This window comes from Coptis chinensis, chromosome 2 (genome assembly GCF_015680905.1).
Source record: "Coptis chinensis isolate HL-2020 chromosome 2, ASM1568090v1, whole genome shotgun sequence".
NCBI classification, from domain to species: Eukaryota; Viridiplantae; Streptophyta; class Magnoliopsida; order Ranunculales; family Ranunculaceae; genus Coptis; species Coptis chinensis.
Window position 1 is genome coordinate 65,508,166 of NC_141457.1, and position 11,068 is coordinate 65,519,233.

Sequence of the window (11,068 nt, forward strand, 5' to 3'; positions counted from 1 at the left end):
AAGGGGCGTAAGAAGATAGCTAAATAAATTTGATATAATATAATAGGTTTTAGATCATTTTGGATATTATATGATTATATCATAATCATAGATTTTGGACTGCATAATCATAATCATAATCATAATCATAATCATAATCATAGGTTTTTAATTTCTTTAATTTTTTCGATTTTGAATCACAATTCTTAATTTCTTTAATTGCACAATTATTAATTTCTTAACTTCTATGCAAAACTCATAATTTTTCAAGTTCTATGCATCACAGTTCTAATTTTCATAAAAAACGCATGCGGTTTTGCCAACACCGCGCCCATAGAAGCCCAAGCCCAAGCCCACGCGGTTTTGCCAAAACCGCACCATAGAAGCCCATTTAGCAGCCCAAGCCCACGCGGTTTTGGGAAAACCGCTTGAGTGATTTGATACAGCATCAAACCTGGAACCAAATATTGGCCGATTTGGTGTTTGGTTTGGTGTTTTTTTGGTGTTTTCATCAACATATAGCTCTCCTGAAGTTGAAAAAACACCAAATTGATTTGGTGTTTTGGTGTTAGGTTGATATCACTCCTAAAGATGCTCTTAGACCCGACCTTATACTCTTTCACTGAAACGTTTCTTTCGCACAGACAGCAAATTGAAAACATCTAGCTCAAGTCAATTTAACTTCCTCTTAATTTCACAAGCATGTTAGAGTTCTCCAGTCTCTAGTAAGTCTATTCTTTCTTCCATTTCAGGAAGGAGAGAACGTGGAGAGAGCAGAATTCGTACAAAAGTGAAGAGATAGTGCATATTTGGTAGCTTGTAACTATCACACTTGCACCTTCTTAAGCTATATATCTCTACATACTCACTTCATACTTCACAAGTAGCTCAAGCAGAACAACAATTAGCTAAATTCTGTCATGCATTGCCATTATTCAACCAAAATTTCCTGCTTCGTATTGTTCTTCATTTTCCATTGTGTTATTTCTTGCGGCGAGTGCAATTTGGTACGAAACTTTTATGCAAAATCTTGTCCTCAAGTGGAGAATATTGTTCGAAACATAACATGGAACCGTGCGGCATCCCACCCAACATTGCCTCCAAAATGGTTGAGAATTCAATTCCACGATTGCTTTGTTAAGGTAGGTAGTGCTAAAAAAACCTTCTATCCTCCTAAGATTTATCGCAACAATTGCAATATATGTATACTTTTTAGAGAGATTTCCAAACAATAAAACAGGGTTCTTAGCGTCACAACCATTATTTGTTGCCCGTGTTCAGGCAGTTCAGCTCTAAAGATCCTGATTTTATTTGCTTCTTATAGTTTTCTGTAAATGTTCAAAATGTTCATACCAAAGGTAAATTTTGTTCATTTTCAATTTGGAAACACCCAATCCTAGTTAATTGGGTTTTCTGGGCCTGGTTGGCCTCATAACCTGATGAAATTTCTTGTTTGGTATGGGCTTGGGACTCCTAAGGTTATAATTAGCCTTTCCACGGTAAATCTCTACTAATTTTGTTAAAGAGTAGTGATGGTCGTGATTCTTTTGAAACTAGTGATGCAACAATTGTTTCTCAAACTTTGCAACAATGACAGTACAAACATGCTAAGGAGACTCAATACAGGTCAAATACTCCAATCAAATATATGTTAAATCCATGTCCTACATTTTCTAATTTGTTATTAGAACCTGATCCATTAGCGGAAGTCCTTTAAGCTTACCCGATCCATCTGATAATGATTTGTGTTACTAAAGAAAACAAGACAGGTAAAAATATTAGATCGTAAAATACCAACTTCTTGGCATAAAAAATCGCACATAAAAGGCCTGTTATTTCAATTACTTTTGTTTAACAAATTCTTATTGTGCACATATAGGGTTGTGAAGCGTCATTGCTTCTTGATGGATTGGGCCATGGTGTAGAAGTGGAGAAAGACGACTGCAATAACTTCTCCCTGGTTGATGGATACGATATCTATGATGAGATTAAGGTGAAAATTGAAAAGCAATGCCCACAGACGGTGTCATGTGCTGACATTATCGCTCTCGTGGCTAGGGACTCTATTTCTTATCAAGTAATCTACACTCATTTCATCTAATAATTATGAGAAAATTATGTTCAATTTTAATTTTAAATATTTTGAAAGTCATTGTGGGAGGTACCCACAGGAAGGAGGGATGGAGGAGTTTCTACTTCTAATGATGCTACTAGGAATTTACCATTTCCAGATTTTAACTTCACCCAATTGGTTCAGTTGTTCGAACACAAGGGATTGAACATTAGGAACCTTGTTGTTCTATCTGGTAACATAAGTTATTTAAATCATACTCTTTATTTTAAGATCGTTTTCAAATTCGATAATTTAATATATTTTTTACTTTTAACTTGGTCTTTAATATATCTGTAGGTGCTCACACAATTAGAGTGTCAACTTGTGAATCATTGTACCGTAGACTCAAAGGCAAAGCTCTGCATCTTAATGCGACTTATGGTAGCTACTAAGGAGAATGTGCGAGCCCAATTTTGAAAAGACAGTGTTCTTCGATCCCATCACTTCTTTCAAGTTTGATAATGCATACTACAAGCTTTTAAAGCAGAACATGGGAATGTTAACTACAGATGCTGCATTACTTCAGGATGAGCGTGCTATATCGGTGGTGGATGAGCTATTACTCGACAATGAACTTTTCTTGAAGGAATTTGGCAAGTCAATGGTGAAGTTGGCAACCATTGGCGTCCTTACTGGGGAAGATGGAGAGATACGGAAAAATTGTCGAAGTGTCAATAAGAATACTTAGTAAGTTAGTATGTATATACGAAACTAATTATCTTAGAGGTGAACTCACCTCGGACCCTAGAAAACTCTGGGCATCCCCTGCAACTGCGATGCAGCACTTGCCTCACGTTGAGGCTATTAGTCATGAACCGTGGATTGGCAATAGCAAATATTTCTAAGTTGTGTATTTGTCACTATTCACTAAACAAGCAAGATCATTACGGATAATATTACCTACTCACCCAATTCCTAAGTGGGCAAACCCTGTACTTCTCTCCATTTTCACATCTTCTAAAAACATACGGACTCATAAATGGGAGGTGGACTAATCATACCAACTGCATCAAATCTTTCTTCATTTAAGTATGGATATAAGATTAGTCATTACCAACTCAACAAGAAAGCAAACACTGAATTTATAATCAACGGAAACTTTAGGAAATATAGTATGTATACATTGTGTTTCTATTAGAAATGCACCTGTAAGTAAGGATTTCAACTGCGAATTCAGTGTAACATAACACATAAAGCATGGCAGAGAGACAAGAAATTGCATAGGATCGAACCACCACAGGGCCAACAATCCCTTTTGCTTCCTGACCAGTAAAAGCAAAGATTCCATAACCAATAACAGCACAAATACCAAGCCAAATGAGATCCTACCACTTTAGAGTCTTCTTCCTTGTTTTCGATCATTTCATTAAGCTCAATTTTATCTAGTGACAGAGTAGCAACTTGATCGTGTAATATGAAACCAACCTCTTTCCATGCCTTTCCATGAGTGAGATAAGCTTACCCTCATGGGTTCTAAATTCACGGGACCACAGGCTTGCGCGGCTACCCCATGACAATTATGGGAAACAACAATGATTCCAATAGAATCCAGACCAGGCTACAAAAGAAACAACAGAGGTTTTAAGATCTAAGAATGTGGCTAAATTAGAGTAGGACTAAATTGGCGTGGAAGATGTGATACTTTCATTCCAGGCATTTGGACCCAGTTGACAGCCAGTTCCAATGGCCTTAGCCTTAGGGTGTGTTTGTTATGATGGAAAGGAAAGGAAACACTATAGAAAGGAAAGGAAAATAAGAGTGGTCCACCTTTTCCATAGTTTTTAAGGCGTTTGTTTACCCATGGAAAGGAAATGGGCTTTTCCATATGGAAACAAATGGAAAAGGTTTTGTGTCTTTAGCTAACCCCTGAAATTTTTGTGGAAAGGAAAGGAAAGGAAATAGATAAATAGGAACTTACTACTAATACACTCCACTCAACAATACAATTATTCCTTTCCATAGCTTTTGCAAACAAACATGATTATTTCTTTCCCTAGTTTTTACTTTCCTTTCCCCAGTTTACCAAACACATACCATTTAAAATTATTTCCTTTCCATTCCATTCCATAGTGGACCACCCATTTTATTTCCTTTCCTTTCCATGAGTTAAAATTTAACAAACACACACTAAATATATGCAAAAGAGCAAGATATATGTTTAGATAGAAATACAACCAAAGGCAATTTTTCAGAAATAATTTTTCCCAAAAACAAATAAGAAATTGAAAAATAAAAGAACGAAAAACCAAAATGACTCACCCAGTTAACATTTGTATGTGGATGTTGTGGTGTAGGTTGTTGTTGTTGATCCAGAGAAGTTTGAACCACATATTCACATCTCAAGTCTGTGGTCATTGCAGATGGCTGTAAAGAATCAATTTGGTCAATAAAACTTACAGATGGGATGAACAAAAACAGCAACCTTGTAGTTAGTCGACTAATTTAATTTTTCTCAATTTGTGAACCCTGGTGGCAGAAATTGGGGATAGAGAGAAGTGTAACAGATAGTTCTAGAGCGAGTTGGAAAAGTGGGTTTCCCATATTCATACGATTTTATTTTTTTATTATTTTTTTTATTATTATTTTTTTTTCTGACATTTATTTTTCTTTTCTTTTGTTCCTCCTCTTTTCTTCAGAACTGTTTTATCCACTCTAAGTGTAATTTTGCCCAAAATATAAACTACCGTTCTAAAGGAAACAATGGATACATATACAAAAAAACAATGTTAGTTTATATATGTTAGCTCCGTGGTATATGGCGTGTATATATTACTTTTACAAAAGCAGTGGTATTTGCTTTTTCCAAAACTAGAAAAAAGTTTTATATTGTGGTAAATAACTATAAGTCACTGTTATTAGGGGAACAATGATATATACCATATGACCAACTGTGGCTAATGTGCCTTTCTGTAGTAGTGCTTGTTATGTTATTCTTAGAGGTGACAAGGCTATGCAGCTATTGGCCGGAAAGTGGGTTGGAGGTGAAGAAATATGAGCTTTAGATCACCTGTACGTACTCATCAATGGATGATGTGTTTTTTAGATTTTGTTGGTTTTAATTGTTTTTTGTTTATCCTGACTTAAAAAACACATATTTGAGGTTATGTCATGTGAACATGTAGCGTATGTATTTACATTTTGTTTTGTCGCTTTACAATATATTGAACCTTTTTTTTTTTTTTTTTTTTTTTTTTTTTTTGGTAGATTGAACTTAATAGATCGAACGCGGCTATGATGGCTAGATGGATGGATAAAAGCTAGACGTGAAATCATTTCTCGCATGGTGTTAGACTAGGTTGATTAGGTTTTATTTTGTGGGTTTTGTAAACGTTTTGTATTTTGGATGGTGGTTGGTTGTAAATTGATATTGGATAATGAAATTATTTAGTAATGAAATAAAATTGTTTTTGAGATTGTTAATTGTGTTATATTGATGTGGATGACAATGTTTTTATGCAGGTCAACTGTTGTTCTACGTTTTTTTTTTCCTGAAACAAGTGATCTACTAAAAGTGACACAAAAAGGGATCCAATTTTGTGCGGTTTAAAGAAGAACTAACACAATAATTCTATTTATTGTGTCGGTTTGTGCTTTTCCCAAAGCAAATTTACAGTCGCGAAATGCTAAAACTGACACAACTAGTATACTTGTTGTATGAGTTTATACTTACAAACCGACACAAGTACTATATTTATTGTGTCGGTTTGACAAAAACCTGTTGTGTCATTGCTACTTGTGTCGCTTTGCAAATCTGAAAAACCTGACACATCAGACTTGAAAAAAGTGACACAACAAGCCTTTTTTTTAGTAGTGGGACTTGCTCTTATGCAATCAAAACTTTGATATGCTTTCAGAACTCTGTAAATTTGGATTACTTGACTCCTAGGTTTTTCTTTCAATTTGACAATTTTAGTATTTTCATTTTTAATCAAAGTAAATTTTGATAAAGCCTCAATGTTTACAAGTGGAGCCACACTGCCAATTTCCAAAAAACACAATTCTAATCTTGTCATTACAATGTAATAGAATTTGAAACAATACTAGAGAATATAGTATGAACGCCCAACACCTTGTCTAAGACATGCTTGATAGGGATGTCAACGGGTCGGACTTGAACAGGACTCACCTATGTCTAGGTCCCGACCTAAATTATATTCACATTTAGAAAGTCCAAGCTCAGTCTAGGTCCTGTTGGACATGATCGGATTCGGGTCTGGCCTAGGTCGATAAGATTACATGGAAATAGTTAACTTTTTTGTGATTTCTCAAAAATATTTTGAAATTGAGTATAACAAGAGTCAAACCCATGCTTTATGTGTGGCACTACATCACTAATCCACCAAGCCTCAAACTTTTTATGTATGCTAATAGTTGAAAATGTACTAATATTTAATTGAAAAACTAACAAAACTACTTTAGTTTTCGGACTGGGCCATTATCGGACCGGACAGGAATATGTTCAGAACTGGCCCAATAGTGTTATCGGACAATATTTAAGATGTAAGTCCCTATCTTATTGGTTTGGATTCAATCGGCCTCGGGCTTGCTGCCCAGTCCATTGACAACCCTAATGCTTGAGAATCGCGGCTTTTCTCATTACTGTTAACCGCGATTCTCAAGCATTAGGGTTTTCAATGGACTGGGCAGCAGGCCCGAGGCCGATTGAATCCAAACCAATAAGATAGGGACTTATATCTTAAATATTGTCCGATAACACTATTGGGCCAGTTCTGAACATATTCCTGTCCGGTCCGATAACGGCCCGGTGTCTATATATATAGCTGCTTCTCTCCATTTTCACATCTTCTAAAAACATACAAACTCATAAATGGGAGGTGGACTAATCATACGAACTGCATCAAATCTTTCTTCATTCAGTTATAATGACAATTTACGGAACACTCGTTTTGCAATTCAAAAAGAAGACCAACTAAATTTTGTACACACTACTAACCCGGGTGCAGTCGCAAATATATTAGAAAATAATAATACTGACGCTTCATCGTATGTTCATAAACCTTATAATGGAGAATATGTACTGGACTCATTCAATGCGGCGCGAAGGATTGTTTTCGGTGGAGTACCCACACTAGAAGCGTAAATGTAATTCTGATTCTGTATGTTAGTTGGTTTACTTGGATTTAATTTGATTATTTTTTTTACCTTAGAGATTTATGGATTTTGTTTAACATGAACATACCAGGGTGTATTTTCCATCTAGTAAAGCTATAGGTTGGGTGAAATCATCAACAGTTGTTCAAGAACCTGGGCAAAGGTATTCAGAAGCTGATGCCTGTGTTACTAAAGATGGTGTTGTATTGCCGAAACATGCTTGTCAGGCATTTTCACTGCTGAGAGAAAGTTTTGAGGCTCAGGTTCAATCTTTATTTTATATTAGTTTGGCCATGAGTTGCGCATTCTCTAACTTTAAACAAAGATTATTAAGGGCTAGGCTTCTTTGCTGTGATGGTTTTTAAAGTTAGGTGTTAATCTTCATGTATGCCTGGAATTTGTAAAAAGAATTGCATGAGAAAGTAAAATACATGTGATACCTTGCTTCTAGTAGTTTGACCTCTCTAATACAGGGGAACACATTTCAACAGTTTAGCAGTTTAGGTAGTTGATGTAGAAGATTTCCTTTGATCCATATAGCTTCATCAAGTATTTAACAGTTGATCGTTAGGCTCATCTACACGTTGTGGGTTAGTTAGATGCATAGATCCTTGATGGTGGATTGATCTTGTCGTGATTCTGTAACACGTTTGACAGTTAGGTCGAGTAGTCGTGAGTTGACTTATTTGGAAGTGTTTTTGTATTCAATCTTAAGCAGTTCAGCTGACTATGGATATTTATATGTATGTCTACCGTCTGTACTCTGTACTTAAATGCAGTAAAATTGTTTCAGATGATCTTAGATGTAAAGAATCATGTTGTTGAGTTACTTGCAACTTGCACACACTCTAAATTCTTCAGTAGCAACTCCATCCCTTCTTCAGTACTTAGCGAGCAGCTCAATAATGAGGCCTTTTCGTATTATTCAGAAGTCTAATTTGTCCTTAGCAATGTCTGTATATCATGCAAGTTCTGGATCACAGGTACCTTGATTCTTGATGATATTCGCGTTATTGAATGGATCTCTACTGTATCAGGTTGTCAAGTTCAAGAGCTTGTTCTTGACATTATGGTGAAACGCCCTCTTGTGTTCCCCTGTACACTTTTCACTTTTGAATCATTGAAGAGACTGAAGCTTCATGTGGACTCAATTCTCAAATTTCCTGCTCAGTTTTTTATGTCAAGTCTCAAGGTCTTGCATCTTGATTTTATCACATCTTGCTGTGACGAAGCGATTCTTCAAGTCTGTTTAAGTTGTCTAGTTCTTGAAAAGCTTGTTCTGATAAGTTGTAAATGGAATATCAAGGTTGTCAACATCTATGCTCCTGCACTTAAGAACATGACATTTGATGATTTTTATGCAGATGATGATATTTATGATTGTGAGATAAAGATTCATGCAGAAAGTCTCATAACCTTGGATTGGAAAAGCAATTTTGCCTATAAGGTCTCCCTACACAACCTATCCTCACTATCCAAAGCATCTATTGACTTTTATTGTGAAGATGACATTAACGATAATTGATTGAGTAAGTTTATCCAAGGCATTGATGTTGTAAAGGATCTTACGATATTTGCTGATGCCATAGTGGTAAGTTGTTTGTGTTTATTAGGTTTCCAACTTATCCAATCTATGTCAGAAGTTTGTGAAAAAGTCATTCTTGTTTCAAATATTACTGATTACTGATACAATGTGATTTATTATTTGAAGACTCTCTAAGAAAAAGCACACCGTGAAACTTCTTGCCTTCTCAAACTTGAAAAGTGTGAGAGTCACTGTAGTAGAGGAAAGCATATATGGTGACTATTTGACAGAATTATTCAGTTACCTACCTAATATTGAATCTCTTCAATTTATCGTAGTAAGTTCCCTTAATTGTACCATAATCTTCTTTTCCTTCCTTTCAAATAAATTGTATGTTGTAATTCCCATGCTAAACTTTTGATTTTCGCTTTTCATATAGGATGCCTACCATGGAGATAGGTTTGGAACTAATGGTTCTTGGACACTTGAAGCAATTCCTCAACCTTTTCTGCCACACTTGAATTCAGTTGAGCTTAGCAATTTTGATGGAAATGAGAAAGAACTGCTGAAAAACGCAAGAGCCTTACTTAAAGTGACTATTAGATCTTCTTCAACACTATCTGCAAATCCAAAGAAGAAATTTGGGGTTTTAATGCAATTGCTAATGCTTCCTAGAGTCTCGACATGTGTAATTGACATCTCTTGAAGAAATTGAAGCTATATCTGGCTTGTAAGTGCGAACTACCATACCAAATCCAAATTGTTCATTCCTATTTATTCCAACTGTCAATCTTCATATCTTATATTTCCTGTCATATGTGAATGGTGTAAGTTTGACATTTTTCCTATTACTTTTCACAATTCTATGACATATATCTTGTTATGGTACACTTCACATGCAGTTCATACAGAGTACTGATAAACATGTGGATCTTGCTTGGAGTACTTACTGGTAGTGATTCAACGTGATGCCGTAATCTTCCCTCTTTTCATTTAACTGAGAAAGTAGCCTGAGAACCTTCAGTAAAGTAGATTTTCATTCAGTATGATGTTGTGGGTGGAGGGAAGGCATATATAATTTTATTCCCATCTCCTTATTTATGTGAATATCTCGTTCACACTTGAGCATTGAAAGATTGGGACGTTCCATGCTTATTGAGGCGAATAATCATGATTGCTTATTGTTGGATGAAGTTAGCAGTCCAATTTTTTTGTTCTCATTATCAGTCCTCATTAGCCTTCTTATTTAACTCCTTTATTGTATTTGGAAGCAGAACATAATCAGATCTCAAACAACATATTTTTCTCAAATTCTAGCTTGTTTTGTTTGAATAACTAGAAATGTGGAATATTTGGTTACAGTAGCAGTAGACCTTGAGGTTCCCATTTCTTTTTATTGTTAGGCATTTTTCATTGCACTTGCCGACTCTGACATTTCTTTTTGTACTTGTATTATATTGCTTGCCAGGAACATTGAAGGTTTTATCAAGGCAGCGAGCAGCTCTGAAGGTGCATTTATGACAGCCGGATATCGGGCAAGTTGAAAAAATACTCTCTGATTTGAGGCTGATGCACATTAGTTGTTATCTTGCAGACTTTATGTTTTTGGGGTCATAATCTCAATTTGCATTACAAAAACAAACATTTCAGAGCTTTGATAGTTGGAAATTTATCTCTCTTTATTATTATGGATGACATATCAACTACATTTTAAAGTATTTTCTTTAATTTAAATGTTGCAATCTAGTGCACGGCCTGAATAGGTTAATGTCGATAAAATATTCTTTCTACAGTTAATTTTTTCTTGTTGATGTGAGGACATATTGAGTTAAAAAGGTTAATTATTTTTTTTCCCTGGACAATAGTTGTTTTGTATTTACTGTCGAACAGGTATCTCTTAAGGGAACTCTATGGAAGCTTAAGTGGATTCTTATAATCAAAGGTTTAACAAATCTTATACATGCGTCAGCATACATTTTCCTTCCATATGCCATATGGCATTGCTTAAGTTTCATCATAATAAGTTCCCCGCTACAGTAAGTACTAGTTTTTTTTACCCGTGCGTTGCGCGGGCAAAGTCTATATCAGCAGGTAAACAGTTAATGGAAGTGAGCACAGAACAAAGGTAAATTCTTTAGCCCTTCTACATAACAGTGAAGACTAATGCTTAGTAATTAGTATTCATGTATTCATTTATTGCCTTGTTGCAAGTATAACAAAAATTAATCTGTCGGTTCTACTACTGAATCATTATAGATCATTCTGTAGACTGATTGTGAACCCAAAAATTCCTCTATGATGTCTCAGATTGATCATATAATGAAGAAACATGCTGATAA

At 35.4% G+C, this 11,068-nt stretch overlaps 1 long non-coding RNA gene and 1 pseudogene across 8 annotated transcripts; both read left to right on the plus strand.

Annotated features, from left to right (window-relative positions):
* Positions 1-871: 871 nt before the first annotated feature.
* On the plus strand, positions 872-3,787 carry LOC147517210 (peroxidase 46-like; annotated as a pseudogene). The gene is made up of 3 exons (XR_015211381.1): positions 872-1,121; positions 1,859-2,056; positions 2,390-3,787. The product of XR_015211381.1 is annotated as a peroxidase 46-like (transcript).
* Positions 3,788-6,835: 3,048 nt separating this feature from the next.
* Positions 6,836-10,526, plus strand: LOC147517211 (uncharacterized). Of its 7 annotated transcripts, XR_015211388.1 has the most exons (7): positions 6,859-7,195; positions 7,296-7,467; positions 8,242-8,396; positions 8,569-8,795; positions 8,916-9,066; positions 9,169-9,459; positions 10,198-10,526. It is a non-coding gene; the product is annotated as an uncharacterized LOC147517211 (long non-coding RNA). The 7 variants fall into 7 exon arrangements; XR_015211387.1 differs by having other exon boundaries at positions 6,836-7,195; positions 7,296-8,396; XR_015211385.1 differs by having other exon boundaries at positions 6,844-7,195; positions 7,296-7,947; positions 8,242-8,795.
* Positions 10,527-11,068: the final 542 nt, after the last annotated feature.